Here is a 26333-nt window from a genome sequence, read left to right as displayed (position 1 = left end):
CGTCCAAAAAGAAACAGCATTCCAAGAAAAACACATGCTACCCACTGTAAAATTTGGTGGAGGTTCCATCATGCTTTGGGGCTGTGTGGCCAATGCCGGCATCGGGAATCTTGTTAAAGTTGAGGGTCGCATGGATTCCACTCAGTATCAGCAGATTCTTGAGAATAATGTTCAAGAATCAGTGACGAAGTTGAAGTTACGCCGGGGATGGATAATTCAGCAAGACAATGATCCAAAACACCGCTCCAAATTCTCAGGCATTCATGCAGAGGAACAATTACAATGTTCTGGAATGGCCATCCCAGTCCCCAGACCTGAATATCATTGAACATCTGTGGGATGATTTGAAGCGGGCTGTCCATGCTCGGCGACCATCTAACTTAACTGAACTTGAATTGTTTGTCCAAAATACCTTTATCCAGGATCCAGGAACTGATTAAAAGCTCCAGGAAGCGACTAGAGGCTGTTATCTTTGCAAAAGGAGGATGTACTAAATATTAATGTCACTTTTCTGTTGAGGTGCCCATACTTTTGCACCGGTCAAATTTTGGTTTAATGCATATTGCGCATTTTCTGTTAGTACAATAAACCTCATGGCTGTTGCAAATACCAAAATATTTAGAACTAAAAATGATTAAGATTAATAGGGGTGCCCAAACTTTTTCATAGGACTGTATCTGTTGACACATTTTCATTACCAGTCATGTCACCTTTGAAAACTACTGTGTTCATTTTAAACAGGTCTGAAATGTTGTGCTTTTGGATATTATGATATTTATTCATGAGCGACATCTCTGGGAGTCCCATTTTAGTTATACAGAGTTTTTTGCACAGCAACAAAGGTAAATTGAAAAATTCTGAATTCATGCAGCCACCACTAAGGAGGCTCATATAGTTCTAATTGAAGTCAATACTAAACTGTATCCGTAAGTTCTTAAACTCCCACTAGTGGTCAGTGAAGGCAGCCTCTCTGGTGAGTATGTTTCTTCTGTTATATTCTCTGCAACAATCTCTGCCCACACAACCATTTATTATAGACATATTTCTTTATAACATAAATTTTAAACATGTATAATGATAAATGTACATAACATTTACATATACAAGGGCTGATAGTCCGTCACACTCATTCCCTCTTATGATTGGAGAATATAGTTCTGTTGCTGTATAGTGGATTGCAGTGGTGGGAATGCATGGAAGATAGTTAAACACTCTGTGACCTGTAGTTGTCCCAATCGCCTTCTCTGAATGAAGGTTATTAGAGATGAGCGAACAGTGTTCTATCGAACTCATGTTCGATCGGATATTAGGCTGTTCGGCATGTTCGAATCGAATCGAACACCGCGTGGTAAAGTGCGCCATTACTCGATTCCCCTCCCACCTTCCCTGGCGCCTTTTTTGCTCCAATAACAGCGCAGGGTAGGTGGGACAGGAACTACGACACCGGTGACGTTGAAAAAAGTAGGCAAAACCCATTGGCTGCCGAAAACATGTGACCTCTAATTTAAAAGAACAGCGACGCCCAGCTTCGCGTCATTCTGAGCTTGCAATTCACCGGGGACGGAGGTTTCCGTCCAGCTAGCTAGGGCTTAGATTCTGGGTAGGCAGGGACAGGCTAGGATAGGAAGGAGAAGACAACCACAACAGCTCTTGTAAGAGCTAAATTCCAGGGAGAAGCTTGTCAGTGTAACGTGGCACTGACGGGCTCAATCGCCGCAACCCAGCTTTCCGCGGATCCTGAATGGAATACACTGACAGTGTATTCCCGTATACCCGATATATACCCCCGATACCCGTTCCAACGGTGTGCCCCCCCACCTTCACCCCAGAAATATCCTGCAAGTCCCCTAGCAATAGAATTGGGGCTATATACACCCACTATTTTTGCTACTGCCATATAGTGCCATTGTCTCACTGGGAATTCAAAGAATATATTGGGCTTACATATCACTTCAATTCCAGGGAGAAGCTTGTCAGTGTAACGTGGCACTGACGGGCTCAATCGCCGCAACCCAGCTTTCCCAGGATCCTGAATGGAACACATTGACAGTGTATTCCCGTATACCCTATATATACACCCCCGATCCCCGTTCCAACGGTGTGCCCCCCCACCACCTTCACCTCAGAAATACCCTGCAAGTCCCCTAGCAATAGAATTGGGGCTATATACACCCACTATTTTTGCTACTAGTATATAGTGCCATTGTCTGACTGGGAATTCAAAGAATATATTGGGGTTACGTGCACCCACAATTTTTGCTACTGGTATATAGTGCCATTGTCTCACTGGGAATTCAAAGAATATATGGGGGTTACGTGCACCCACAATTTTTGCTACTGCTATACAGTGCCATTGTCTCACTGGGAATTCAAAGAATATATTGGGGTTACGTGCACCCACAATTTTTGCTACTGGTATATAGTGCCATTGTCTCACTGGGAATTCAAAGAATATATGGGGGTTACGTGCACCCACAATTTTTGCTACTGCTATACAGTGCCATTGTCTCACTGGGAATTCAAAGAATATATGGGGGTTACGTGCACCCACAATTTTTGCTACTGGTAGATAGTGCCATTGTCTCACTGGGAATTCAAAGAATATAGGGGGGTTATGTGCACCCACAATTTTTGCTACTGGTATATAGTGCCATTGTCTGACTGGGAATTCAAAGAATATATTGGGGTTACGTGCACCCACAATTTTTGCTACTGGTATATAGTGCCATTGTCTCACTGGGAATTCAAAGAATATATTGGGGTTACGTGCACCCACAATTTTTGCTACTGCTATATAGTGCCAGTTTCTGACTGGTAATTCAAAGAATATATTGGGGTTACGTGCACCCACAATTTTTGCTACTGGTATATAGTGCCAGTTTCTGACTGGGAATTCAAAGAATATATGGGGGTTACGTGCACCCACAATTTTTGCTACTGCTATATAGTGCCATTGTCTCACTGGGAATTCAAAGAATATATGGGGGTTACGTGCACCCACAATTTTTGCTACTGCTATACAGTGCCACTGTCTCACTGGGAATTCAAAGAATATATTGGGGTTACGTGCACCCACAATTTTTGCTACTGGTATATAGTGCCATTGTCTGACTGGGAATTCAAAGAATATATGGGGGTTACGTGCACCCACAATTTTTGCTACTGCTATACAGTGCCATTGTCTCACTGGGAATTCAAAGAATATATTGGGGTTACGTGCACCCACAATTTTTGCTACTGGTAGATAGTGCCATTGTCTCACTGGGAATTCAAAGAATATATTGGGGTTACATGCACCCACAATTTTTGCTACTTGTATATAGTGCCATTGTCTCACTGGGAATTTAAAGAATATATTGGGCTTACATATCACTTCAATTCCAGGGAGAAGCTTGTCAGTGTAACGTGGCACTGACGGGCTCAATCGCCACAACCCAGCTTTCCCAGGATCCTGAATGGAACACACTGACAGTGTATTCCCGTATACCCCATATATACACCCCAAATCCCCGTTCCAACGGTGTGCCCCCCCCCCCACCTTCACCTCAGAAATACCCTGCAAGTCCCCTAGCAATAGAATTGGGGCTATATACACCCACTATTTTTGCTACTGGTATATAGTGCCATTGTCTCACTGGGAATTCAAAGAATATATTAGGGTTACGTGCACCCACAATTTTTGCTACTGGTATATAGTGCCATTGTCTGACTGGGAATTCAAAGAATATATTGGGGTTACGTGCACCCACAATTTTTGCTACTGGTATATAGTGCCATTGTCTCACTGGGAATTCAAAGAATATATGGGGGTTACGTGCACCCACAATTTTTGCTACTGCTATACAGTGCCATTGTCTCACTGGGAATTCAAAGAATATATTGGGGTTACATGCACCCACAATTTTTGCTACTGGTATATAGTGCCATTGTCTGACTGGGAATTCAAAGAATATATGGGGGTTACGTGCACCCACAATTTTTGCTACTGCTATACAGTGCCATTGTCTCACTGGGAATTCAAAGAATATATTGGGGTTACGTGCACCCACAATTTTTGCTACTGCTATATAGTGCCAGTTTCTGACTGGTAATTCAAAGAATATATTGGGGTTACGTGCACCCACAATTTTTGCTACTGGTATATAGTGCCAGTTTCTGACTGGGAATTCAAAGAATATATGGGGGTTACGTGCACCCACAATTTTTGCTACTGCTATATAGTGCCATTGTCTCACTGGGAATTCAAAGAATATATGGGGGTTACGTGCACCCACAATTTTTGCTACTGCTATACAGTGCCACTGTCTCACTGGGAATTCAAAGAATATATTGGGGTTACGTGCACCCACAATTTTTGCTACTGGTATATAGTGCCATTGTCTGACTGGGAATTCAAAGAATATATTGGGGTTACGTGCACCCACAATTTTTGCTACTGGTAGATAGTGCCATTGTCTCACTGGGAATTCAAAGAATATATTGGGGTTACATGCACCCACAATTTTTGCTACTTGTATATAGTGCCATTGTCTCACTGGGAATTCAAAGAATATATTGGGCTTACATATCACTTCAATTCCAGGGAGAAGCTTGTCAGTGTAACGTGGCACTGACGGGCTCAATCGCCACAACCCAGCTTTCCCAGGATCCTGAATGGAACACACTGACAGTGTATTCCCGTATACCCCATATATACACCCCAAATCCCCGTTCCAACGGTGTGCCCCCCCCCACCTTCACCTCAGAAATACCCTGCAAGTCCCCTAGCAATAGAATTGGGGCTATATACACCCACTATTTTTGCTACTGGTATATAGTGCCATTGTCTCACTGGGAATTCAAAGAATATATTAGGGTTACGTGCACCCACAATTTTTGCTACTGGTATATAGTGCCATTGTCTGACTGGGAATTCAAAGAATATATTGGGGTTACGTGCACCCACAATTTTTGCTACTGGTATATAGTGCCATTGTCTCACTGGGAATTCGAAGAATATATGGGGGTTACGTGCACCCACAATTTTTGCTACTGCTATACAGTGCCATTGTCTCACTGGGAATTCAAAGAATATATTGGGGTTACATGCACCCACAATTTTTGCTACTGGTATATAGTGCCATTGTCTGACTGGGAATTCAAAGAATATATGGGGGTTACGTGCACCCACAATTTTTGCTACTGCTATACAGTGCCATTGTCTCACTGGGAATTCAAAGAATATATTGGGGTTACGTGCACCCACAATTTTTGCTACTGGTATATAGTGCCATTGTCTGACTGGGAATTCAAAGAATATATGGGGGTTACGTGCACCCACAATTTTTGCTACTGCTATACAGTGCCATTGTCTCACTGGGAATTCAAAGAATATATTGGGGTTATGTGCACCCACAATTTTTGCTACTGGTATATAGTGCCATTGTCTGACTGGGAATTCAAAGAATATATTGGGGTTACAAATACCCTCATTTCTTGCTACTGCCATATAGTGCCAGTTTCTGACTGGTAATTCAAAGAATATATTGTGGTTACGTGCACCCACAATTTTTGCTACTGGTATATAGTGCCATTGTCTGACTGGGAATTCAAAGAATATATTGGGGTTACAAATACCCTCATTTCTTGCTACTGCCATATAGTGCCAGTTTCTGACTGGTAATTCAAAGAATATATTGGGGTTACGTGCACCCACAATTTTTGCTACTGGTATATAGTGCCATTGTCTGACTGGGAATTCAAAGAATATATGGGGGTTACGTGCACCCACAATTTTTGCTACTGCTATACAGTGCCATTGTCTCACTGGGAATTCAAAGAATATATTGGGGTTACGTGCACCCACAATTTTTGCTACTGCTATACAGTGCCATTGTCTCACTGGGAATTCAAAGAATATATTGGGGTTACGTGCACCCACAATTTTTGCTACTGGTAGATAGTGCCATTGTCTCACTGGGAATTCCACAAATAATTTGGGGATTCATTCACCCTACATCTCAGGCTCTTGCCATATTCACCCAGGTTGTCAGTGCTGCACCAGCTCGTTCCCAGACAGCTCGGCCCGAAAAACACGTTACCTATATAGAGGATTTGGACAATGAAGACAACATGTTCTAAATCTAATGTCTGCACCTTCTCCAGAATTAAAATAAAGGCAGCGTTTAACTTTCAAATAGCACTGCACAAAGGAAGAGCTTATCAGCTTGTCTCATGACATGCTACTGAAAAGTGTCATTTGTGTATCTTAATGTAAATATAGTTGTATAAGCTTTTTGGGTTTTAGGCACTGCCAAGTTATTTATTACCACCCGCTCCCTTATAATGATGATGACGCCAAAGTCACTGTGGGTGTTCAGAGCTCACAGCTTTGGTTGACATTTGTCTTGCTCTCTGTCGGTACCAGCTGTCTTTTTGGATACCGTAAAGTTATGTTGACTTTATTAACAGCTATAGAAGCTTTAGCCAGGTTGTGACGGTGTGTAACCCTAACAACACTAAGTGGGATGCACATTAATAGTCAGTCTATGTACGCTAAACGTATCACTGAAGTAATTTTTTTTCCCTCTCCCCTAATATAAGAAAGGAACAGACATTAGACCTAGACCGGGGTTCGAGGCTTGTAAAAATCCAGTATTATTTGTTCTTCATGATGTGAAATATGTGTTGAAAAGCAACCCAAGATGAAGTCAGCCATGTGTGCCAGTGTGTTACTTGGCATGCCTTTGCTGGCCCCAACTGTAAGGGTCACTCTCCATTTCCTCCATTTTCCACTCCCCTTCACACCATTTGTGGTGAAGCAATGGGATGCACTGAAGTGCACCCTCTAGCCTCGTGTGGGACAGGGACATCAGATGCCACTCCAACCCCCTCGTCTTCCTCCGCCAGCCAACGGTGCGAAGATGAGAGGAGTGTGCTCTGAATGTTTTCTGCCTAGCAGAGGCTAGTTCTCACTTACGAAAATGGCCCCACTTTGACCTGTATATCAGGCACAATGGTGTAGGTTTCAAAGAAACATGGCACCAACAAGTTGAAAAACGTGGGCCATGCGTGGACCGTGTTTGAGTCTGGCAAGCTCCAGATCTGCTACCAGGTTCCAGCCATTATCACAGGCGCAAAAATGCCAGGCCCCAGGTGTAGCAGGGAAAAAAAAATGCCATCTCAGCCAGGATGGCATCCCTGACCTCGGAGGCACTGTGCTGTCTGTCCCCCAAGCTGATCAGTTTCAGCACGGCCTGCTGACATCTCCCCATGCCAGTGTTACAGTGTTTTCCGCTAGTAGCTGGGGTGGAGGTTGCAGCATCGTAGGGTTTCAGTCTACTCCTGCCATGAATTTTGGCCTGGGAGAGGAGATAGGCCACCCCAGTTTGCACCCGGGGAACAGACTCCACCACATTCACCCTGCCTGTCATTAAAGATAAGCACTGCAGCATCCCTGACCACAGGCGCTTGTCCATGTGTCGGTGGTCAAGTGGACCTTGCAGCAAAGCGCAGAGTTCTGGGCCCGACTGATGTTATGGGACACATGCAGGCGCAAGGCAGGGACAGCACACCAAGAGAAGTAGTAACGGCTAGGCCCAGCATAGGGAGGTGCCCCAGCTGCCATCTGCTGACGGAAGGCCTGGGTCTCCAGAAGCATAAACAAACACCAACATCTCCAGGGCCAGCAGTTTATCGATGAGGCTGTTAAAGGCTTGGGCATGGGGGTGGGTTGTGTTGTACTTCTGCCTGCAATGAAAAGCTTGGGAAATGTGGAGTGGCTGGGAAGAGGCGCATGATGGTGCAGGCCAAAAGGGCGCATGAGGGTGAACTCCCCAATGTGTCAGAGATAGGTGTGTAGGTGTCCTTGCATCATATACTTGCACCATATTTGGCTTTGGAAGTTAATTTTGTGCCAAAAAGTGGTTAAGACAGCGATCCATCAGCTACTCCCGTTACACTGTCTAGTGAAATTACCATCTTTGGAAGTGGACCACCACTTGTAAGATCCCAAAGGAAGCAGGCAAGAGATGTGCAGTGCAGAAAAAAAGATGAGAAAATAAGTGTAGGCTGTAGAGCACAGAGGGATCGGAGAGGACAGAGCTGGTGTCGGCCAAGTATTCCCACAACATGCGCCTATACTTGTCCCTCCTGGTGACACTAGGCCCCTGAGTGGCAGTAATTTGTCCAGGGGGGCCATTAACGTGTTCCAGACCTAGGAATAAGTCTTCCAACAGGGTAGAGTTTTGCATGCCTTTGCTTCTACCCACTGTTTTTGCTGCTTAGCTTCCCTCCACATCTACACTGCTTTCACCCCTAAACATCACCCCAGTTTATGCCTTTGTTTCTGCCCTGTTTTTTTTTGTTGAATTAGCTTCCCTCCACATCTACACTGCTTTAGCCCCTAAACATCACCCCAGTTTATGCCTTTGCTTCTACCCTGTTTTTTTTTTTTTTGTTGAATTAGCTTCCCTCCACATCTACACTGCTTTAGCCCCTAAACATCACCCCAGTTTATGCCTTTGCTTCTACCCAGGTTTTTTGTTGATTTAGCTTCCCTCTACATCTACACTGCTTTAGCCCCTAGACATCACCCCTGTCCATGTGGGGTCGGTGGCCTCGTCATCCACCAACTCCTCTTCCAATTGCGCACTGGCCCCTTACTGCAAACCGCACATGACCACAGCTTGCCCTGATGGCAACTGTGTCTCATGATCCCCACTTAGGTCCAGACAAGTCGGTGGTGGGTCCAAAACCCCAAAATTGGAAGGAAATGGCAGATGCTGCAGTATTTCTAACACCTGTTCCTGGTGCTCGGGCCTGGTCTGTGTTGTACCCTGCACCCTGCTTAACGCAGCTGCCATATCCGAAGTTGTGCTGAGCGCATGCTAATGTTTCATGTCCAGTGCAATGGATGGGATGGGATTTCACATAAGTCTGCCACCCATGGCCACTCATGGTTGAGCAACTGAGGGAGTTGACTTTGACGAACCCGAGGGTTTTGGAGTTGGAACTACATCAAAGGTCTGTGCTGCTCACACACTCTGCTCAACACATGATATGTTTAGTGCCAGCAGTGTGGAGACGTCGCACAACAGCCGTTGTTCCAGCAGGTACAGGCGTTGTAGGAGTGCATAGAGGCTAGCAGCGGCAACTATAGACTTTAAAAACTATCCGCACAAGCGCCACACTTTCACCAGTAGCTCAGGAACATTGGGGTACCTTTTTAAAATGATTAGCAGCAATGAGTTAAAAACGTGGCCCAGGCATGGAATATGTTGCAGGCTGCCAAGCTACAGAGCCAATCCCAGGTTACGGCCATTATCACACATGACAACATGCCTGGGCCCAGGTGCAGTGGCAAAAACCACATTGCCGTCTCATCGAGGATGGCATGACTCACTTTGTAGGCAGTGTGCTGTCTGGCCCCCAAGCTGATGAGCTTCAGCACGGCCCGCTGACGTCTCCCCACACCAGTGTTGCAGCGTTTCCAGCTCGTAGCTGGGGTCAATTTAACAGCGGAGGAGGGTGGTGTTTCAGCCCTCCTCCCAGGAATGTTGTGTGGGGAGACAAGTCAGGCCACCACATTTTGCGACCCGGTCCACGCCTCAACTACATTCAACCACTGTGCCCAAATTGAAAGGTAGCGTCCCTGTCCGCATGCACTTGTCCATTCGTAACTGGTCACATGGAACTTTAGGGCTAAGCGCTGAATTTAGGGACCGCCTCATGTTTGGGGGAAAGTGCTGGTGTGGACGGCACAGTGCGGTGGCGCAGTAGACACTCTGCCCAAAAAGGGCAGAGTGTCCCCCAGCCGGGATTCCAACATCTCCTGGGCCAGATTTCTTGAGATGAGGCTGTTGAAGCCTTGGGCATGTGGGTGGGTTGCGCTGTACTTTAGCATGAAATGAAAGGCTTGGGAGATGGGGAGTTGCTGGGAAGAGGCGCATGATGGCACGGGCAAAAGGAGAAATGGCAGGAAAAGGTGAGGATAAGGGTGAACTCCCCAAAGTGTCAGAGGCAGATGTGGAGGTGTCCTGGCTGCTGGTCTGGACTGCAGCGCCAGCCCTGTCAACAGTGGGAGAGGCAGTGGCCGCCAGGCCAAACGACGATTATCCTGCGCTTGCTCTCACCCACTAAGCCCAGGGCTTGCCTTCCAAATGATGGCACCCGCAAGAGGTGGTGAGATTCCTCTCCGCAGATCTCCAACCCATCTTGGACTTGCAAATTGCACTAAATTTGTCATGTAACTGACATGTATATGATGAGTCTATCCATTGTCTGTTCATTTTGGTGAAAGTCAGCCTGTCAGCTGACAGACAGCTGTGCTTGTCAGTGATGATGCCACCGGCTGCTTGTACCCCCAGTTTTTGCTGCTTAGCTTGCCTCCACATCCACACTGCTTTTGCCCCTACACATCATCCCTATCCATGCCTCTGCCCCTAGCCATAACTCTGCCACCCCTGGAAACTCATGGTGCAGAAAGTGAGGGAGCTGACTCTGAGGAACCCTTGGGTTTTGTAGCTGGTACTCCATCAAAGGTCTCTGCTGCTCACACACCCTACTGAACATACGGTATCTAGGGTTAGAGCGTGTGGTGACCTCGCACAACAGTAGGTGCTTCAGGCAGATGTAGGCCTTGCTGGAGTGTATTGCGGCTAGCTCCAGGTACTGTAGACTTGGGAAAGTGGGTGTCCAAGTGCCGCACTTTCACCCTTAGCTCAGCTAATTTGGGGTATGTTTTTAAAAATCATTGCACCACTACATTGAACACGTGGGCCAGGCATGGAACGTGTTGGAGGCTGGCAAGCTCCAGAGCCCTCCAACAAGACAAAAAAGCCTGGCTCCAGGGGCAGCGGGGATAAACAAATTGCCATCTCATCCAGGATGGCATCCCTGACCTCAGAGGCAGTGTGCTGTCCGTCTACCAAGCTGATGAGCTTCAGCCCAGCCTGCTGACGTCTCCCCACACCAGTGTTGCAGCGTTTTCAGCTCGTAGCTGGGGTCAATCTAACAGCGGAGGAGGAGGAGGGTGGTGTTTCAGCCCTCCTCCCAGGAATGTTTTGTGGGGAGACAAGTCAGGAAAATTCTTGAAACAGGGGAGAGTTTTGCATCTTTGCCCTTGCTGCCTATGGACATCCCTTTGCCTCTAGCCACCATTTTCCTTGCTTTGCTTGCCTCCACATCCACACTGCTTTTGCCCCTAGACATCACCCTAGTCCATGCCTTAGCTTGTACCCCCAGTTTTTCCTGCTTAGCTTGCCTCCACATCCACACTGCTTTTGCCCCTAGACATCACCCCAGTCCATGCCTTAGCTTGTACCCCCAGTTTTTCCTGCTTAGCTTGTCTCCACATCCACACTGCTTTTGCCCCTAGACATCACCCCAGTCCATGCCTTAGCTTGTACCCCCAGTTTTTCCTGCTTAGCTTGCCTCCACATCCACACTGCTTTTGCCCCTAGACATCATCCCTATCCATGCCTCTGCCCCTAGCCATAACTCTGCCACCCCTGGAAACTCATGGTGCAGAAACTTTGGGAGCTGACTTTGAGGAACCCTTGGGTTTTGTAGATGGAACTCCATCAAAGGTCTGTGCAGCTCACACACCCTGCTCAAGATATGGTATTGTAGGGTTTCAGCGTGTGTGAATGACGGACAACAGCCTGTGTTTGGACAGATGTAGGCCTTGCTAGAGTGTTTTTAGGCTAGCAGCGACTCCTGTGCACTTGCAAAAGTGGGCGCACAAGCGCCGCATTTTCAACAGTAGCTTCGGTACATTTGGGTATGTTTTCAAAAAACTTTGCACCACTAGGTTAGACGTGGGCCAAACATGGAACGTGTTGGAGGCTGGCAAGCTCCAGAGCCGCTACCAGGTTCCAGCCATTATCACAGGCGTAAAAATGCCAGGCCCCAGGTGTAGCAGGGAAAAAAAAATGCCATCTCAGCCAGGATGGCATCCCTGACCTCGGAGGCACTGTGCTGTCTGTCCCCCAAGCTGATGAGCTTCAGCACCGCCTGCTGACGTCTCCCCACACCAGTGTTTTAGCGTTTGCCGCTAGTAGCTGTGGTGGAGGTTGCAGCGTCGTAGGGTTTCAGTTTACTCCTGCCATGAATTTTGGCCTGGGAGAGGAGATAGGGTACCTCAGTTTGCACCCCGGGACCAGACTCCACCACATTCACCCTGCCTGTCCTTAAAGATAAGCAGCATCCCTGACCACAGGCGCTTGTCCAAGTGTCGGTGGTCAAGTGGACCTTGCAGCAAAGCGCGGAACTAAGGGCCCACCTGATGTTGAGTGACACGTGCTGGTGCAAGGCGGGGACGCCACACCGGGAGAAGTTGAGACGGCTAGGGACGGCATAGTGAGGTGCCACAGTTGCCATCAGGTCCGGGAAGGCGGGAGTTTCAACAAGCCGGAACGCCAACCTCTCCTGGGCCAGCAGTTTAGCGATGTTGGCGTTCTAGGCTTGCGTGGGTGGGTGGTTAGCGGTGTATTTCTGCCGGCGCTCCAATGTCTGAGAGATGGTGGGTTGTTGTAAAGAAGCGCCTGATGGTGCCTTTGATGGTGCAGGAGAAGGAGATAAGACAGAAACAGGGGAGGATGAGGGAGAAGTCAACAAAGTGGCGGAGGCAGATGAAGTGATGTCCTGGCTCGTCCTCTGGAGTGCATCGCCAGCACTGTGAGCAGAGGCAGTGGCATGAACGGCGGGCGACGTTTGTCCTGCCGTTGCTGCCTGCCACTGATTCCATTGCTTGGATTCCAAATGACGGTGCATTGAAGTGGTGGACAGGTTGCTCTTCTCAGGGCCCCTACTCGATTTCGAGAGGCAAATTGTGTAGACGACACTATATCTGTCCTCGGCGCATTCCTTGAAAAAACTCTACACCTTCAAGAAACGTGCCCTCGATGGGGGAGTTTTTCTGGGCTGGGTACAAAAGGGAACATCTTCGGACATTCCGGGTCTGGCCTGGCTTCGGCAAAGCAGCTGACCTCTGCCTCTGGACATGTCTCTGCCTCTAGCTACCCTTTTTGGTGCTGCACCTGCCTCAACATCCACACTACTTTCCCAGCTTGACATCCGCCTTGTCCAGGTGGGGTCGGTGTCCTCGTCATCCACCACCTCCTCTTCCAACTCCTGTCTCGCCTCCTCCTCCTGCACAATGCGCATGTCAACTGGCTGCCCTGACAGCAACTGCGTCTCATCGTCGTCGATGAGGGTGGGTTGCTGGTCATCCGCCACCAAATCGACCGGAGATGGAATGGAGGAGACTCTAGTGTTTGAGCATCTGGACACAGATACTCGTCTGTTAGGTCCGTGGAATCGCGAAATGGAGGGGCAGGTTGCGGTACAGTCAAAGGAAGGGAGAACAGCTCTGGGAAGCAGGGACAGTTGGGGTTATTGTTCTGGGAAGATTGGGAATTTTGGGTGGAAGGAGGACAAGACTGTTGGGTAAGAGGAGGTAGAGGCTGACTGGCTGGTGGACAATGTGCTTTAAGCGTTAACCGACAGCCATTGCAAGACCTGTTCCTGGTTCTCGGGCCTACTAATCTTTGTACCATTCAGCCTAGTTAATGTGGAACTTTTGTGCAAAGCGCAGAACTTAGGGCCCGCCTGATGTTAAGGGACACACGCTGGTACAAGGCTCAACTCACCCTAAGTGCCAAAAACACTGCTGGTGCAAGGCTCTACTCATGCCAAGGGCCTCAATCTCTGCTGGTAGCTCAGCTTAAGGTCCTGTAACTTTGTTTGGAAGGGCTCATGTTAAGGGCTAGAAAAGTGAATTTTGGAAGGTCTTACCACATCACACACACACACACTCAAAATGACAGTTAAGGGTGAGGGCTTTTGGAATTCCCATTGCCTATTCCATTTGTGGTTGTCATGGGGAACGTGATTTAAAGGGGTGGTTGTTACTGTTTGTTGAGCTTAAATTGGGGTTTGTGTCCATCCATTTGGGGAGTAAAGAAGGTTTCCAGGTATTTTCCCACTTTGATAGAGGTTTTTTTGAATGTGGAAAGTGTGTAGTTGTTAGGCAGTGATGTTGGGGTAATAGAGGGTTTTTGGTGTGTTAGATGCCCCCAGACATGCTTCCCCTGCTGTCCCAGTGTCATTCCAGAGGTGTTGGCATCATTTCCTGGGGTGTCATAGTGGACTTGGTGACCCTCCAGACACGGATTTGGGTTTCCCCCTTAACGAGTATCTGTTCCCCATAGACTATAATGGGGTTCGAAACCCGTTCGAACACACGAACATTGAGCGGCTGTTCGAATCGAATTTCGAACCTCGAACATTTTAGTGTTCGCTCATCTCTAAAGGTTATCATTGGAGGAAATGGACGAAAAAGCACCAAGGTCTGTAATGTGCTCAAAGAATTTAACCACATAGGACTTCAAGACCAAATTTTGGTCCCAGTTCAGCTCTACTCACACCCATATGCCTTTCTTATTCTGCATTGCAGCTCCATTTGTATTAATTATTCTTATGAAAATTAGCTGAAAAAGGCTTTGTCATACTGCAGGCAAACTGGGACAAAGTGAAAGATGTCACTCATGCAATGGGGAGCTGGGGAACAATTAAGGGCATTTATCTAAACCAGATAGCGAAGCTCCAGCAGGAAAAGAAAAGCCCCTAAAGCCATTTTCAGCTAATTTATATAAGAATAAAATCCTGATTTTCATGAAAATGAAGCTTTACATGTAGGATTTAGCGGTCCGCTTGAAAAATTGGACATCTTTGTAAATGGACACTTAAGGAGACACACGGACAGTAAAGGACATTACATGATGTCCCATTTAAAATAATGCAAATTGTAACGGACACAGTTAGTGTCTGATGTTAAAATCTTGCATGGACATTAGCGTATCACATTGAAAGCAATAGGGAAAAAAGCAGCCCATTCATTTCTATGGGGAGCGCACATATGCCGGCTCCCATAGAAAGCAATGAGATCTGTTTTAACGCCGTTGATTCGGAACGAGTTACACATTCAGAATCAGTGAGCGTATACTCAGTGTGAATGCACCCTTATAGGTTAAATTTTTTTTTTTTTTTTTTTTTATAAAACTGGTAAAGATACATTACACAAATGTCTAAGATGCAAAAATTAGAATGTGAGCCCCACAGGGCAAATTGTCTGAAGTGAGTGATGACAGTTTCTGTACAGCTAATATTGGTGCAATGCAAACAATAGAAAGTTAAAACAACACAATATTTCTGAGTGTCATTGCAATAACTAAATCACAGATGTGACATTACTATTTAAAAGCAGCGACATCATAACTACTGACTGTATCAAAGGATATAGTTTACATATCTTCCTTTCACTTTGGGATAGTAACATTGTAAAGATGATCGAGGGAAACAATTCTGTCCATGATAGAAAACAAAAGCACATTTTATATCAGTATAGATTATTTATGCTGAATGCTAAATGATCTAACCATGACAATGTGCTCTGCAATGCACCTCATGCTCATGTCAGAAAGATAAGGCAAGCAAAAAAAAGAGAACGTGGATTAGACAGGTAAAGGAATAGTAGAAAGAGATACAAAGTATTCATGGGATCTTATTGGTAACGCTGTCATAATGACATCAACTAACAAGTATATATATAAAAGGATTGTTAAAGTTAGTTTATATATTTGGAGTCCAAATCTGTGTAATTGTGAAATTGGTTTACAAATACTGATTGGTGAATCACATGATAGGTTTGCTACTATGACATATGGGAAAAATATGCAAATCTGTTTCCTAAGATGTAAATAGAAAAAATAGGACTAGGCAGAATCCTGCATCATACCAGTAAAGGCTTTTTGGAAAGTCAGGCATGATGTTCAAGGGAGCTACCCCTAGAGGGCAGCAAACATAGGCACTGTTTTCCTATTTACATCCTGGGAAACAGATTTGCATATTTTTCCCATAATCCCCCCAGTGGAGCTAAAAAGGCTTTTTGTAAGACTCCATATACCTGAGAAGGTCATCTCTCCTCAGGGAGTTATATTATCCCCAGAACTATGATATACGTAATACAGAGGCTCCATAAGACAATATATAGATTACATAGATGATACAATAGGGCTACATATTACAAAACAGTAGGAACTCATTGTGCCTCTGTGCTGGGTCTGCACGTAGAGTGAAGGCACCCCACTTTTAGAGATGCTACTGCGGAGTAGACTGTCACCACTTACGCTAGGTTCACACTAGCGTTCACCTTTCCATTCTGAGCTTTCCGTCTTCTGCATGCCAGAAGTCGGAAAGCTCAGACCGGGTCCGGCCGTGAGCGGCGGTGAGCGTTTTATGCTCTCCGCCGCGAAACCGCATTTTTTTATCCGGACACAGAGTACTGCATGTCCGACTCTGTGTCCGGATTATAAAACCCGGTTTCGCGGCGGAGAGCATAAAACGCAGACTGCCGCTCACGGCCGGACATCTCTCTCACCCATTCAAATGAATGGGTGAGAGAGACTCCTGCAGGTTTCCGTCTCCTGCCTCTGTTTTAGGCAGGAAACGGAAACCTGCAGAACGGCGTTCACAACGCAGATGTGAACGAGTCCTCCGATGTGTACACTGTAATGCTATGTTTTATTTCAGGATTCTGTTCCAGGAAGGATGATAATATTGATGTTATGTTTGCCTGTACCTTTTTTTGTTTTAGTTGCAGACTATTACGTGTTTTTGCATTGCTGGTATTAACAATGTTATAGTATATGAGTGCAGAACATATAGTCACATGATTAGAACTATGTAGATCCCACTGCTGTGACTTCACCCATGCTCCTGTGCAGTATGTGCACCCCTCCACTGGAAGTATATACTAGAGCCGAAGCATATCTAGCATGAGACAGCCTGAGAGTGGAGTGGAGATAGCTGACTTGACAGATAGCTAAAGAAAGTTTGATATTTGTGCGGTCTGAGAGAACTAAGTACAGAAGCCAAGTAGTGCCTGGAAGTAAGTCAGGCCAGAGTCAGCTACTAGTGCAAGGAGAGGCTTTTATTGAGAGAGATAACATATACAGCAGACTGAAGAGTTGCTGCTGAATGTGAAAAAGGTTGTGGGTCACCAGTAAGTATTGCCATGCAGGGGGCCCTGTGTGCTGATAGAGTGCAGGGAAGTTGAACTTGAAAGACTCTAGACAGAAGTGTTGGCCACCATTATGTCAGACTACCAAGTCCAAACTTCCTTTTGGGGGTCAGTCATAAGAGAATCCATTAAAGGCCTACTGCACAGCAACTGTCAGGAATAACAGTACCTAGGAAAGCTTGCCCCTGATAAATGCCATATCTAATTGTACTGCCACTCAGCTGATCAAGGTGAAAATGCCCGATTGTTGGCAGACTGCATATTTTCTGCAGTATAAAGTTAGGCCCCTTGCAAATGTCTGTGTGCAAGTTCAGTGTGCTATCTGGGTTTTTCCTAGATAGCATACTGACCCATTCATTTCTGACAATCCGGGCCATGAAACTCAGGACATTTCCCATTCCTATACGGTTTCAGTCACAGCCAGCGGCCCGCACATGGTTATGTGCAATTAGCCTACGTAAAATAGATATTAAGATGTAGATTAACAGTACATCACCCTGTACACTGGCGTAACACTAAAGGGTCAAACATGTGATTGAGCACAAAAACCAGGGGGCCCACAGGTCACCCTCAGTACACTTGGGCTGGTTTTACATATTTGATCTCCTTTCTGATTTTCTTTGATGGCTGGCAATCTGGGCGTTATAAATTTAGTTACCCTGCCCTCTGATATATTTGGGTGAGAAGATTTATGATACACAGCTTTCCATTATCAGAAGGGAGAAAAATAATCCTTTAGTGGCAAAAATATCAGTTGGTCAGTAACATATTCTCACAGGGGGATTCTGTAGCAGAGGCTGTGGCACAAATGGGGGAACGATTACTACATACGGGATACTGACCGGGGATAGAAATAATGTAAGGTTGTGTGCACAGACATGTTATAAACAAGTCTTCATGGTGGTCTGGACTCAGACAGAGAAAGAAACATAAATATAAATACTGCTAAGGGCGGGTTCACACCTGCGCCCGGTCTCTGCTTTGCAGGTTTCCGTCTTCGGCCCAAGAAATTGGACAGGAGACGGAAACCGGCAGTCAGCGTCCGCCCGTGAGTCTCTTCTGCCTCTCCGCAGTGAAACCGTTTTTTTTTTAATCGTACACAAAGTCAGACAATGCAGAACTTTTTGTCTGGTTAAAAAAAATGGTTTCGCTGCAGAGACCAGAAGACACTCACGGGTGGACACTGACTGACGAGTTTCCGTCTCCTGTCCAGTTTCTCGGGCAGAAGACGGAAACCCACAAAGCGGAGACCGGGCACAGATGTGAACCCACCCTAAAATGTATGCATGGGATACAGATGAGAGTAATGGTGGGCGAACCTCTGAAGACTTGTATCGTTCGGTCTTCAGACAATGTGTTTCTTCGGTTAGGTTTGGTCCAAGATTGTTGGGATAGAACTGGACGTGAAATTATTATACTTTTCGGTCTGTTAAGATACCAGGGTATAATAGGAGTAGGCCCAAGGGAGATGTAAAAAATAAAAACCATTAATACTCACCTTCCGCGCTGCTTCCGATAATCTGTTTCTTCCTCCTCCAGGTGCGCGACGTCTGGTGCTCTTCTGTGATGTCACGTACTTAGAGTCCATGCTGAGGCCTGTGATTGGACCTCAGTTGTGAAATGGGCATGACAAGCTGATAGAGTCAGGGCACGTCTACTGCCTCTAACTTTGCCCCCTCGTCTATCAATGCAGCAGCACGCACCGCTGTCATAGTCAGTATATACACAATGCCACTTACTTCTCCTTATTGTTTCTTCACAGTTTCCTTCTTGGAGCCACAGCAATAGGGAGGAGTAAGAGGCACTGTGTATACAATGTGTTATGGTTGTAGAAGCAAGGACACAACAAAAGCAATAGCAGGAGATTGACTGTGAGCAGTAGAGACATCTATTTCAAACTAGCAGACTTCTTCTAGCCAAGACAGACCCCCTGATGCCTTCGCCAGAGCTTGCCACAAGGTCACATGGACTTGTGCTGAATCTGGGAAACTGAATTGTCATCAGCAAGATAGATGTACCAATAATAAATGCACCAGCCTCCTGCAGTAACCAAAAAAAAAATCCACTATAACGCCCGTAATGACCCATTGAAATGAATGGGATCTGTTTTGAGCGCTCACATTCTGTCACGTGTATACGTGACAGAATGCGCGCCCGTTAACTCTGTATGACCTGGCCCTAATAAAGCAGATAACCCCTTTAAAGACCATTAGAGATGAGCGAATAGTATTCGATACTCTAGTTTCTAATACCTAGCTCCCATAGGAATGAATGGAAGCGGCTGAACACCAAGGGGTTAACCGCCGGCCGCTTCCATTCATTCCTATGGAGTGAGGTATTCGAAACTAGAGTTTCAAATACTATTCGCTCATCTCTAGAGGCCATGGATGTTACCCTGGGAATCCCAGGAAAATAAATGCAAATTAGCTCTCCTCCAGTGGTACCTTTTGGAGGATAGCTCCCTATAAGTACATGTCTTCCTGGAGATGCTGGAGGTGAACTCAGAGGCTAGGTTCACACCTGTGCCAGTTTCCATTTGGGGATTTCGTTCCCCATTCTGCTTCAAAAATGTGGAAAAAAATGTCCTGCAAGTTCTTTGCGCATTTTTCGGGTGGAAACCTGACGGACCCCATTATAGTCTATGGGGTCTGCGGGTTTCTGCAGGTAACCACTTTTTAAGTGGATCAGGTTTCAGGGTCCCCAAGCTGACCCGAAGAATGGAAACCTGAACGCAGGTGTTAACCTAGCATAATTTGTATTTTCCTGAGAATTCCCTACTCCCTGCACCCGAAAAGGTGTCACATTATTATACTCTGCTAACAGGACACTACAAGGAAGCTTGAGGAGGGACTGGAGAGGATTCATATTCTAGAAGAAAAGGAGGGGAGGCCTATGGGGCTGTGAAAGAGGACTGGAGAATGTAAACACACACTGGGGAGAAGTGTGAGGCAGGGAGAAAGCAGGCAGCAAGGAGGGAAAGCCAAGGAGAGCAGCTTGTGTGGAGCTCTATAGGAGGAACTGAGGGAGGGGAGAGGACGCTTCAGCACATTTCCTCAGTCCTCAGCAGCTCCTTGTTCCAGGTAGACAGAGGCAGGCAGCGGTGGAGTCTCTGCTCTGTGACTGCAGGTAAGAGGGCACTTCTTCTTCATGTGCATGGGGTTACCACAGGGCACACACAGAGCGGGTGACTACTGACACTACAGCACCATAACACACAGCAGCATCGTCCTTCATGCAGCTCCCGGGACTCTCACTCTGTTGCCATTCATTGCTGCCTCTGTGGGCATTACCAGCCGGCCTATGCACGGCTCAGCTCTCAGGGCACACATGGCATTACAGGATCATTCACGGCTAGCTAGACTGGCAGCTTGTACAGCTTTACCCGACACATCTGCCCCCGTGTTATCCTCTATGCTTAGATCTGGCAGAGCTGAGCTTTGTCACATGCAGCAGAGCTAAGTTTGTCGGTGGAAGCTAAACATAAGAGTTCTATGGGTCGCAAATGTCTGCTTGTCAGATAGAGCAAAACTGAGTTTGTCACATGTTGCAGGTTATCAGATGTAGCAGGCTGCCAAACACTGCTCAGATGTAGCAGATCTCATGTTGGCAGATACAAGAGGCTGGACTTGTCAGATGCTGCAGAGCTGAGCTTGTCACATGCAAAGTAATGATTTGGTCATTTGTCAGCGATTTCTGCCCTGGTTTTCTATAGGACTCCAGGTAAATCTGAGCAGCCCAAAGGTGAAGGACAGACATAACTCTGCTACATATGTGGCTAGCACATGTTACACATAATATATAGCACTTATGTTTCTGTTTGGTCACGGTTGCTGAAGTCTATTATTATTATACCCCCTGCTTTACTTCTACCTGCCAAGACTGAAGATCAAAATGAGATATTGCATTTTGTCAATGGCCGGACCACAATCTCCATTAGAAGTGAATACGAGCAGTAGTGTCTATATTCCACATGTCTGTATTATTCTGCATGGAGGAAACAACACCTGGAATTTCCTATTGGTAGTTGTAGAGTGTCGGGAATATGTGGGGCTGTACATTGCACAGAGAAGGTTGTGTATTGGAAATGGATATGTCTTCCAGCTTCGTGAAATGGAATACATCTTATAATATTGTATGAATGACTTCCACCAGTCTGGATAGAATGCTTTACAAAATATTGAATACAGAGCTTATGTTTCCTATAGCAGGGGATAGTCGCATCAGAGTGGAGTCCTGCTGACAGCTTGTCCTCATGGTATCAGCTGACTGAACGGGGTCCCAGCAGCCGAGACCCTGAGATCAGCACAACACAGGAGTTCCTAAATCAAATAGGGGTTGTCTTGATGGGTTTAATCATGCAAACTATACCTTTGGATAACTTTTGCTTACTCTGTGGATTTAAAGGGGTTATTCGGTTTTTCTAAATGTATGTCCAATTCCATAGTGAGTATTGAAGTGGATGTGTCGTAGACTTGAATGGGACAACTGCTGCAGGACTCAAAAAGCTATTAAAGTACAGTAAGTGAGAATTGCAGCTTGCATCATCACAGGAAAACAGCTGATCTGTGGAGGTCCAGGTAGTCAGATCCCCACTAATCTAAAATTTAGATCCTATCCTATGGATTGGACTTTAGTTTTAAAAGAGCTGGATAACCCCTTTAAGGAAATACTGATCATGGGTTGGATTACCATAAAACAGCCAGTGTGGTTAGACAGACTGAAAGGAAGGCTGTTTTGCAGTCTTGCCAACTTCAAAGGGTAATATCACTACATTGATGCCAAATCTACAAAGAATACTGGACAGATTTTAGTTTCTCCTATTGATGCTTATCTATCATGGATAGGAATCCCTTTACCTGTGTACCCTAACTTACACTGCCCACATAAGTCAATGAAAACATCTATAGGATTCTTAGAAAGAACCATGCAGCATCTGCTTGGCGTAAGAAACTTCTATGAAATGGCAGATGGGTGCCACTTGCCCTGATGAGGGTCATAGAGGTGGCATTAAGGGCATATCTTGATAATTTGAGGATTGCTATTTATGTAGTTGTGTACTTTCACAAGAAGTGCTGACTTAACATTAGCTGACTTTGGCATGTCGTATTTCACTTTCCCTTCCACCACATTGGAGAGTGAGATGTTTTACTTTGATGCATTACTGAGAATGTAATACAAGATTCCTGTCTGACTGGTGCAGCTGAATTTTAGACACGAAGACAAGCCTCGCTCAGAGATTCGCTACCTCTTTGAGAGTCGTTTTAATAGTTGATGCTTTGTGATCAAATGACTTGTATATGTGACTATAACCTATATTAGTAATTGAACCGCTAACATGACTGTTCTTATAGCCAGGGATACCTTCATTGTTCATGTCAGATTGGCTGCTAGCCATACCATATATGACTAAGAATCCTACAATATCAGATAAATAGATAAATACATTTTGTACCATTCCTTCACATTTACACTGAACTCCACTACTCGATATATCATTATTGGTTGCGTGTATGGGTGATATAAACCTACTCTATAACATAGTCCTTATAATAATGTGTATCTTCTATAGAATGAAGGTAGTCTTAGTATGCATATAATATTATTGTTTGATGAGAAGATACTTATGTCTATGGAGGTGGTGGCTTCCAGCTTGTGTATGGTATTTCTATGTTGGTGCCTACCAGATGAATCATTTGCTTAAATTAGACTGATGTCTAGTGATAGAATTGTAAATGGACAGAAATCAAAGCTCAGATTAAAGAATCGCCATGACTACATGTTGGACAAGAGAAATGTTACATTAGCATAAAAATGTGTCACTGCCATGACAGAGAAATAGAAGAAGGTAAGTTCTGGTTTTCCATGTGAAATATTTTCAGCATAGCTCATGGTAATATTTGCAGGGTTTTTTTTTCCTTCGGTAGCATATTTAAACAGGATTGCATATTTTAAACAGACTTACTTTGGGAAATCTCTAGAGAAGGTCATAGCTGACGCCATCACATGACCCAATTGTCCACAGTATCCAGCAGTACATTTGTTGCTTGCACGGGCCATGAGTATGCAGAACTGCACTCTAAAATGTTACTACTGTGGAACAGCAGTCTAAGCTCTCGGTTTTTATAAACAGGAGCAACTTCAGTTACAGATGAAAAAGTTGGCCACCTAGGACTGCCCGCTTTCTGGAGGCGGCGTCCTTACTTACTACTGGTCTCCAGCTGGTGCGAATCTTAGAGGTCAACTGCTCAATAGCTTAGGATGCAGATACATCAACATTTTCCCTCTACTGATGCCAGTATTCGTTAAACCCTGCTCGGGTCGTTAATTTCTACATAATGGTTACTAATAAAAGAAGTGACTGCCAGAAGACGAGAACGAGACATCCAAACATGCTACAGGACTGGAAAATGCCCACCAAAATATGGCAAATTCATTTTGAAAATGGAGGTAGGCTTTCCATGCAGACTCTATGGCCTTTTTGGGTGGCCTCCTGATGTCCAAAGCTGGTGTCCAAAATTTGTCACCAACTTTAACAAGTAGATGCCACTAAGAAGTAGCCCATGATGGTAGCAGAATTTTACATGTAGGTGTAAATACATACACATGGCTGTAGCTATCATAGTGTGGGGAAACGCGGTCCTCCTAACATAACAGGGGAGAATGTTGCTCTTTCGGAGTGAAATTCTCCCTTCTGTAACTCATACCTGTAATAAAATTGCCTTCAGCTACACTCACCTGATCCCAGGGTTAGACAGTGTTCATATTCATGTTGTAACGTATTGCATCCGAAATCTATAAACACAACCTAACACTGGAAATCAATTGAGAATGAACATTTCTGTGGATGTTTGTTCCGATGATGATCAGCCCATTGAAAACTTTAACTTGGAGGAGGATCCACAATCTTCATACAGCCCAGGGCCTATAGTAGTAATCCGCTCCTGCCTGCAATGCATTATACAGAAGCCCTCAGGACTGCATGTGGTCCTTCTCTATCTTCTTTTGATCTGTAAAATGGTGGCTGCCATTTTGCACAAATCCTGTGGGATAGATTCCAAAGGTTTTGGAGTCGTCACAATCTAAAAATTTTGGGAAATTTGTGCTAAATCTATTTAGCAATCTCTAGCGGATGATCAATAAAATAACTAATGATTATTAGATAAGAGGAAAGGACTTAACGTTTGTTTCTTTAGCTCACATGCAAGTTCCCTACAGTTTTCTCTGCAGCTTATTTTGTTAAAGCACTTTTAGTTTTGAGCTATAGCCAACAGTTACGTAAATGACATAAGAATGAATCTCTTCTTTCAAGTTCTAGCAATATTATTCCTCTATGTGATGAGTGAAATTGTGTGCTGTAAGCATATTACATGTTTATTTTGGGCGCTGATTTCCTGCTAAAACTTTGTTTTCACCAAAACCCAGGATTTCCATTTCGCAGAGTATTGTACTGCTTGAACTAAGGAAGAGAGAAGGGAGAAGCTTAAAGCTATTATTTAATACAAGTATCATCACATTTATGTGACATGTCTAAGGCCCAGTTCACATCTGTGTTCAGGTTTCCAGAAACCCGTGGATCCCATAGACTATAATGGGGTCCATGTGGTTTCTGCATGAAACATGCGGAGGGAAAAGTACTGCTTGCATGTTTCGTATGGAATCCACACTGACCTCATTATAGTCTATGGGGTCCATGAGTTTCCTTAGGTAGCCGCTTTTTAATGCGTATAGATTTCCATTTGGGGGGGTCCCTAAGCGGACTTCCTGAATGGAAACTCGAATGCAGATGTTAATAGGGCCTGAGACTAGTCTATATGTGTAAATATTACATCAAGCTTAAAGGGCTTTTTCAGCTTCCAAATATTATGTGCAAATACATTCACATCATTGCTAAATAGTCACTGGTCCCTTGTGCAGACTTAATTTTACTTGAGATTCCTTGTAGCGAAGCTGTGAACAAACTACGTTTTCCATGATGCATCTGCCTGCTCTCCCCTCCAATAAAAAAAATAACAGGTATTAAATCACTCCCACATCTGAGGTCACATGATGCTGTGATGTTTGGTTTGGATGCTCAGTTCCCCCTTCCCCTGTGAGCAACAAACACAGGTGGTGAAAGCAGGCAGATGCATCTGAGGGATAATGAGAACGCTATTACCAATGGGGAAGGGGGGCACCAGAAAACAAAATAGGCAAGCATTTTACAAACATGTTTTGTGTTATTTAACAAAAGCCCTTGAAGACTGATTTGATAAGTCTGATTTGTCTCTCAAAGAAAATGAGTTTAACACCCCAGGATGAGCTGTTTTCAGCATGGTGTTCAATTGAACTACACCATGTAAGAAGCTGTCTATTTCTGGGTTGGTATACAGTGACCTACTCTAAGGATAGGACATCAAATGGGTTTTCCAGACAAGAAAAAAGGTCTGTTAGTGCTATTAATGGGTTAATAAGTACAACCAAATACCTTTTGTAGTGTTTGAGTGATTCTGAGTTTTGAGTGATAGCCTGCCCACTACTATCCCTTCCTAACTAACTCAACCCCCATCCCATTATACTTACCTGTCTTCTGGAAGATGTCAAGATGACCAGTGGAAGTGACATCCCATGCCCAGAAGTTCCAGACTGGAAGACAGGTAATTATGATGGGATGGGTTAGTATACTATAGTCTTGTGACAGCCCCAGGCACATGGTGTCACATGACTGCCCCAGCGATCAAAATAAATATAGACTTTTGGTAACCTAAGTAATTTAGAAGGTAAGCATGGTTTGCTTAGGGAGCGTTCACACTACCTTCAGCGTCCAACAGCTAGTGTCTGATGCTAATGTCCGCGCAAAATCTTGTGCGCACATTGGCATTGGACACTAGCTGTGTCCGTGACATTTTGCATTGATTTAAAGTGACATCGGGTGCGTTCTTTTACTGTCCGTAGGTGTTCTTAATTGTCCGTTCCCAAAGATGTCTGACTTTTCAAGCAGACAGCAAAACCCAAAATGTAGGTTTTTGCTGTCCGCTTGAAAAGTCAGACATCTTTGGGAACGGACAGTTAAGGACACTCATGGACAGTAAAAGAACGCACTCGATGTCCATTTAAATCAATGCAAAATGTCATGGACACAGCTAGTGTCCGATGCTAATATCCACACAAGATTTTGCACGAACATTAGCAGCGGACACTAGCTGTCGGACACTGACGGTAGTGTGAACGCCCCCCTTAGATTAGAAAGATAAATTTATCCCAAATAACTCTTAATATTGACTCTAGGAAAACC

General features: G+C 45.1%; 1 protein-coding gene across 1 annotated transcript in view; it reads left to right on the top strand.

Moving 5' to 3' along the window:
• Positions 1-19955: 19955 nt before the first annotated feature.
• Positions 19956-26333, top strand: part of TMEM150C (transmembrane protein 150C) — a 165156-nt gene continuing 158778 nt past the window's right edge. The window contains exon 1 of the mRNA XM_075284096.1: positions 19956-20188. The gene's annotated coding sequence lies outside the window, so the exon portion shown is untranslated. The remainder of the gene's footprint in view (positions 20189-26333) is intronic.

The sequence above is a fragment of the Leptodactylus fuscus genome, chromosome 1 (genome assembly GCF_031893055.1).
Source record: "Leptodactylus fuscus isolate aLepFus1 chromosome 1, aLepFus1.hap2, whole genome shotgun sequence".
NCBI lineage: Eukaryota > Metazoa > Chordata > Amphibia > Anura > Leptodactylidae > Leptodactylus > Leptodactylus fuscus.
This window is presented reverse-complemented; position numbering and strand designations above follow the sequence as displayed.